Source organism: Vulpes vulpes, chromosome 9 (genome assembly GCF_048418805.1).
Source record: "Vulpes vulpes isolate BD-2025 chromosome 9, VulVul3, whole genome shotgun sequence".
NCBI lineage: Eukaryota > Metazoa > Chordata > Mammalia > Carnivora > Canidae > Vulpes > Vulpes vulpes.
This window is the reverse complement of record NC_132788.1, coordinates 6,652,084-6,659,416: the sequence shown is the minus strand read 5'-3', so window position 1 is coordinate 6,659,416 and position 7,333 is coordinate 6,652,084. Positions and strand designations below refer to the sequence as shown.

The 7,333-nt window shown below is 41.9% G+C and overlaps 1 pseudogene; it reads left to right on the top strand.

Annotated features, from left to right (window-relative positions):
• The first annotated feature begins 4,367 nt into the window (after positions 1-4,367).
• Positions 4,368-7,107, top strand: LOC140593846 (UDP-glucuronosyltransferase 1A8-like; annotated as a pseudogene).
• Positions 7,108-7,333: the final 226 nt, after the last annotated feature.

Sequence of the window (7,333 nt, the reverse complement as noted above, 5' to 3'; positions counted from 1 at the left end):
CCCCTTAATATTTCTTGCAGAGCTGGTTTGGTGGTCACATATTCTTTCAGTTTCTGCCTATCTTGGAAGCTCTGTATCTCTCCTATTCTGAATGAGAGCCTTGCTGGATAGAGTATTCTTGGCTGCATGTTCTTCTCATCTAGGACCCTGAATATATCCTGCCAGCCCTTTCTGGCCTGCCAGGTCTCTGTGGAGAGGTCTACTGTTAATCTAATATTTCTCCCCATGTAAGTTAGGGATCTCTTGTCTCTTGCTGCTTTAAGGATCTTCTCTTTATCTTTAGAATTTGCAAGTTTCACTGTTAAATGTAAGCTGTTGAACGGTTTTTATTGATTTTAGGGGGGGACCTCTCTATCTCCTGGATCTGAATGTCTGCTTCCCTCCCCAAATTAGGGAAGTTCTCACCTATGATTTGTTCAAATATGCTTTCTGGTCCTCTGTCCCTCTCGGCACCCTCTGGAACCCCAATTAAACAGATTTTTTCTTCTGAAGCTGTCATTTATTTCCCTTAACCTTTCCTCATGGTCTTTTGTTTTTCTCTTTTTTCCTCAGCTTCCTTCCTTGCCATCAACTTGTCTTCTATGTCACTCACTCTTTCTTCTACCTCATTAACCCTCATCATTAGGACATCCAGTTTGGATTGCATCTCATGTAGTTGATTTTTAATTTTGGCCTGATTAGATCTACATTCTGCACTCATGAAGTCTCTTGAATCCTTTATGCTTTTTTCCAGAGCCACCAGTAGCTTTATAATTGTGCTTCTGAATTGGCTTTCTGACATCCAATTGTAATCCAAAATCTGTAACTCTGTGGCAGAGAGGACTGTTTCTGATTCTGACTTTTGTGGTGAGTTCTTCTTTCTCGCCATTTTGCTCAGTGCACAGTGGCTAAAAACAAGTTGTACTGGAAAAACGAAGAAAAAAAAAGAAAAAAAAGGAGGGGTACCCTTTGGTTCTATATACTGTAATTCCCTCGACTTCCCCTGGAACTTTCCAGCGCTGCTCAGTCAAGAACTTGCTCTTCCCCTGTCCTTCCAGCTGGTCTTCTGGGGGAGGGGCCTGCTGTGCTGAAGCTCAGGTGTGTGCACCTGAGGGAGCTGCCTGGCCCCCTGCCAGGTGCACGGCTCAGTGGGAGCTGTTTACCCCATGAGGCCCCTGTCCCCTGGCAGCCCGCTCTGTCCCAGGCACAGGGTGACGCCAGGAGGAACAACACCACTGGCGGCGGCCAGATCTCCATCCCTGGAGTCAGCTCCTGCAGTGACTCCCCACAGTCTCCCAGTCCACAGGGGCCTGGGTGCTCCAGGGGGCAGGGGGCGCTGACCTGCACAGCACGGGGCCATCCGGCAGCAGGAGCGGCCTTGCTGTCCTGTGCCCTCCCTGCCTCCACCTGTGCCAAGGGGAGCACAGAGTCCAGGGCTGTGTCCCCCGGTGCCCTGGGCTCCGGGGCCTTCGCTGCTGGGATCCTACTCCCGGCCGGGTGGCCCCTTCCACGGGGAGCCGCCCCCTGAGCTGCTCCTGAGGCTCCACCGGGTGCGCGCTCCAGGCCTTTACAGAGCTCAGCCCGCACAGTGCAGAACTCTAACCAGGGCGCCCCTCCTCTGTTAGTGACCCCAGGAACCTGGAGGCCCCAATGCCCCTCCTGCAGTTCTTCTCAGGTTCCCTGCTAAGCGCCTTTCTGTCGGGGAAGAATCTGGTGCGGATTTTTAAAGTTCCTGCTTCTCCGGGGCAGGGCTCTCCTGCCCTGAGGCTGTCCCTGCCCCCCTTAGCCTGGCTCCTTGGGGAGGCCACTTGATTCTTTTTTATTCCACCCCTCCCATCCCCCACCCCCCCGCCTTCCTACCTTGTTAGAAGCAAAACCTCTTCTCTCTGTAGCGTTCCAGCTATTCTCTCTTTAAATCTCAGGCCGAATTCATAGGTTTTCAGGATGATTTGAAGTTATCTGGGTAAGTTGGTGGGGACAGGTGACATGGGGACCCTACTCTTCTGCCATCTTCCCTCGCCCCCCCCCCCGGGGGGGGGTTATCTTCTGATATATCACCCCAGATTCACATCTCCAGCCTCCTATTTTGCAAAAAGTGGTCACTTTTCTATTTGGAGAGTTGCAGCTATGCTTTTCTTAGATCCGTGGTTAAGTTTGCAGGAGTTCAGGATGATTTAGTACTCTCTAGCTGAATTCCTGGGAGCAGATAAAACTAAGGCCTCCTTCTCATCTGTCTTCTTGGACCCTCTCCTGATTGGTTTTTTAAAAATGTGTATTTATTTAATTATTTTAGAGAGAGAAATAGAAAACTTGAGCAATGAGGGGGAAGGGGGGCAGAAGAAGAAAGAGCATCCTGAAGGAGACTCCCCGCGATGAGCACAGAGCCTGACTTGGGGCTCCATCCCAGGACCCTGAGATCAGGGCTTGGGCTGAAATCAAGAGCTGATTGCTTAACCAGCTGAGCTACCAGATGCCCTGAAATATGATTGATTATTGAGTATTTATCTTGTATCCTGCAACAATGCTAAACTAACTTATTTGTTCTAGGATATTTTGTAGATTACATTGGAATTTCTACAGCGACGATCACATTATCTGTGAGTAGCGCAGTTAGAGTTTTCTTTCCAAAATGGAGGCCTTTTATTTTTCTTGACTGACTGCACTGGTTAGAATCTCCAGAACAATAGGAATAGAAGTGGTAGGATGGTCATCCTTGACTTGTATGTGATTAGGAGTAAAGCATTCAGTCATTCATCATTAAGTATGTTGTTAGTTATGGGTTTTTCCACAGATGCTCTTTATTAGGTTTAGTCCTTTCTCTTCCTATCCTAGAATTGTGAAAATTTTGATCAGGAATGGATGTTGGATTTTTTCAGATACCTTTTCAGTGCCAATGGAAATGATTATAAGCCATATAATCATTTTCATAAGGATGATTTATTTATATGGTTAATTACCTTGATTGATTTTCTAATGATAAAACAGTCTTGTATTCCTGGAATAAGACCCACCACCTTTTGTATATTATTATTATTATATATATTTTATATATCCATATATATATGGTATATATATGCATATATATAATTTTTTCTAAACCATATAATCATTTCTATAGGCATGATTTATTTATATGGTGAATTGCCTTGATTGATTTTCTTTTTTTAAAAGATTTTATTTATTCATGAGACACACACACACACACACACACACACACACACACACAGAAGCAGAGACACAGGCAGAGGGAGAAGCAGGCTCCATGCAGAGAGCCTGATGTAGGACTCGATCCTGGGTCTCTAAGATCATGCCCTGCCCAAAGGCAGGCGCTAAACTGCTGAGCCACCTAGGGATTCCCCACCTTGATTGATTTTCTAATGATAAAACAGCCTTGTATTCCTGGGGTATAAAATATATTTTATATACATTTGTATTTTTAAATTTAGTTTGCTAAATCTGGTGTTGAATTTTTGCATTATATTTATGAGGGGTATTGGTCTTTGCATTTTTCTTTTTTTTTTATTTGATGTCTTTATCTAGTTTTGGTATGTGGCAATGCTGTTCTCATAGACAAACTCTGTGGCCTCATAGAAAGATTAGGAAGTTCTCTTTGGTATTGTTCTCTAGAATATATAATTTCCTGTTTTCAGAGTATATTCTGAATAATAATTTATTTATTTCTTCCTCCAATGTTTGGTAGCTTGTATCAAGGAAGCCATCTAGCTTGAAATTCTATTTGTAGGAACTTTGAATTCAAACTTAATTCAACTTATTTTTACTTAATTTATGTAATATTTCTCTGTTAAACTATAATAGTTTGCATCTTTGAGGAATTTATCCATTTCTCTAATTTGTAGATATAGTGACATAAATTTGTTCTTGGTATTCTTTCTTATTATCCTTTTAACATCTGTGGAATCTGGAGTGATGCCACCTCTCTCATTCCTGATGTTGGTAATTTTTTCTTCTCTCTTTTTTTTTATGATCAGTTTGGCTAGAGCTTCATCAGGTTAATTCATCTTCTCAAAGAACCAGCTTTTGGGTTCATTGATTTTCTGCTATTGATATCTATTCTGAAGTAAGCCATCCAGAAAGATTGATCATGTGCCTTCATTTTTGTTTCTTAGACATTCATCTGAAAGTCCATCAGTCCCTCATATAAACGGTGACTAAGCAAATATTATTATTTGTCTAGTATTAGTTTGGGCAACTCAGAAGAAGCCATGTTGGCTCCTAACAAAGATTATGCCCCCAGGTTGGCTTTAGAATCCCTCAGTAAATGCTTCTCAGGGTCTTATCTGACATACACCCATAATTGCACTCACACAGTGCAATCCAGTCCAATGGAACAAAAAGTCCTTGTGTGCTTTCCATGTGTGAGGCATAGCATGGGTCCTGTAGAAGGAAAGTGCAAATATGAAGAAGATATACCCTCTGGCGTCAACAAGTACTCAGTAGAGTTTGGGAGACAGATACAAAGATTCCTGCAGGTGGGTAGCAGGCCAAAGTAGGTCAGCCTTCAGCAGAGAGGTCTAGACAGAGGAATGCAGAAGCCCAGAGGAAAGAGAGAGGATGCCTAGCAGAGTGCTTCTGGCAAGCTTCAGGCAAGTGACCACCCACTGCATGTGATGTGTGTAGGGAAAGTGATTGAATATAGAGGACAGTCCTATTCCATCTGTCAATCCCTAGAATGGTCCATGGAGGCAGGATTTGGCACTCTTAACCTTTTGTAGCCCACAAAGGGTTTGGAAGTGGAAAAACCGGTGGCAATGCCAGGCTTTTTAGAGGCTCTTGCGAATACAGTTCCATTGTCCATGAGGACGCTAGTGGTAAGTGACTTCATGTCCTCCTTGGAAACTGGGATGCCAATCTCTTTCTGGGCAAAATTGTCATGTATCCTGAGGATAACCCAAGCTTTCCTTGGAAAAAATCACCTTAATTGATATTTACTTTCCTTTTTATCACTCTGAGTCCTCAACATGTTGTCTAATAATTCTGTTTTTAGAAGAACATTGCCATGCCATACAGTGCATGATCTTTGTCCAAGGCATGGATCAAATGGTACTGCTATCTGGAAAATTTACAATTGTGTTTGTCAGCAAATGCTACTCATTCATGATTGTTCTTACCAATGCATCACTGGCAATGAGTGTAGTTTTTTTTTTTTCATGAATGTGTAAATACACGCCCTCTGCTGGGCGGGCTTTGTGGCTGTACATCTTCCAAGGACTGACTCTATTACACCAGCTCAGAACCCAAGCAGCTGGATTGCCCTGGGCTGCAGTTTTCCAATGGCTGCCACAATTTTGACCGGCTTTCCTCTGTTGTGTGTGTGTCTCCTGCTGACATCTGGCTTTGCTGAGGCAGGCAAGCTGCTGGTAGTACCCATGGATGGGAGCCACTGGTTTACCATGCGTTTGGTTGTGGAGCAACTCATCCAAAGAGGGCATGAATTGGTTTTAATCATACCAGAGGTGAGTTGGCAACTGGGAAAATCCTCCAATTTTACGGTGAAGACTTATTCCACTGCTTACAATCTGGAGGAGTTGAATCAGATGTTCAAGACTTTCTCTGACTCTCACTGGAATATTCGGCAACAAAGTTTACTTACTATGTTCTTAGATTCATCCAGTGATGTTTTTGAACACCTTTTTTTACATTGTAAGAATTTGTTTAGTGATCCAAAATTAGTAGAATACATAAAGGAGAGTTCTTTTGATGCAGTGTTTCTGGATCCTTTTGATATGTGCGGCTTAATTGTAGCCAAGTATTTTTCACTTCCATCTGTGGTCTTCACCAGGGGATTATTTTGCCATTTTCTTGAAGAAAGCACACAGTGCCCCAGTCCTCCTTCTTATGTTCCCAGAATTTTTTTAGGGTTTCCAGATGCCATGAGTTTCAGAGAGAGAGTGTGGAATCACATCTCCCACTTGGAGGAACATTTATTTTGCCACTATTTTTTTAAAACTCCTTTAGAAGTTGCATCTGAGATTCTCCAAACGGCTGTCACGCCTTATGATCTCTATAGCCATACGTCAATTTGGTTGTTAAGAGCTGACTTTGTTTTTGACTATCCCAAACCTGTGATGCCCAACATGGTCTTCATCGGAGGCATCAACTGCCAGGAGGGAAAGCCATTGCCAAAGGTAAGTTACCTCTTCTTTTGTGTAGTAAGAATAATCTGGCTTTGGACATTAAAAAAAAGATTCCTTATTGAACTGTCATTTCTCATTTACAATCATCACATCTGGAAATCTTTCTCTAGTTAAATGAATTATTTTTGCCAATTAATTGCATCATGTGTCAACAAATCTTATAAAGCTGTGCTCTTTGATATGCACATGTATACAATTGTATAATTGTACATAATTTCCAGCCTGTGTTTTGTAGTACTATCCTTGTGAAACTACCAAAGAACACAGTAAGAAATGAAATTTCCCTCTTTGTTAATCTAATGCCATCCTTTATAGGAAAATGCCCTTAGAAGTTTAGTATGGTGCTTGTCCCATTTTTCTGAAATTATTTTATATATATGCATATATCTAATGCAAGGTCTCATGCCTGTTTTATTAAAATAAAATCTAATAATGGATTGGACCTATTGTTCTTTATCTTGGGTTTTCCACTTACTAAAAAATTATGAACATCTTTAAAGTCAATCCATACAAGTCTGTTGCATTCCTTTTATTGAAGATTTTATTTATTTATTTATTTATTTATTTATTTATTTATTTATTTATTCATTCATTCATTCATTCATTTGAGAGAGAGAGAGCGCACAAGCACAAGCAGGGGGACAGCAGAGGGAGAGTGAGAAGCAGACTCTTCACTCAGCAGGGAGCTCAATGCAGGGCTAGATCCCAGGACCCTGGGATCATGACCTGAGCCCAAGACAGACACTTAACGGACTGAGACACGCAGGCGACCCTTTCGCATTCTTTCTAATAGCGCATAAATTCTTTACTTTGGATGCACCACAATTCACTCAACCAAGTCATACTGATATTGAAGCTTTTTCCCCACTGTGTCCTTTATGAGCAAGACTGCACTAAACATTCTTAAATAATTTGTTTGCATTCTCACATTTCCACATTCTTGCTCTTCTCTCTGTAGGCTGAATGTCCTTAGGAGTAGGGGTTGCTGGGCCAAATGGTACACGCATATTACCTTTTAATTAATTTGACAAATTGCTTTCAAAAGATTGAACAATCTGACACTTTGGTCAACAAGAAATGAGAGCTCTAGTTTTTCCATACCCTCTCCAGCTTCAGATGGTGTCAGATTTTTAAAATTCTTTTGGCAAAAGAATTCTATATAGCTGCTTCAATTTTCAAAGATTGTCCACTTAATTTTA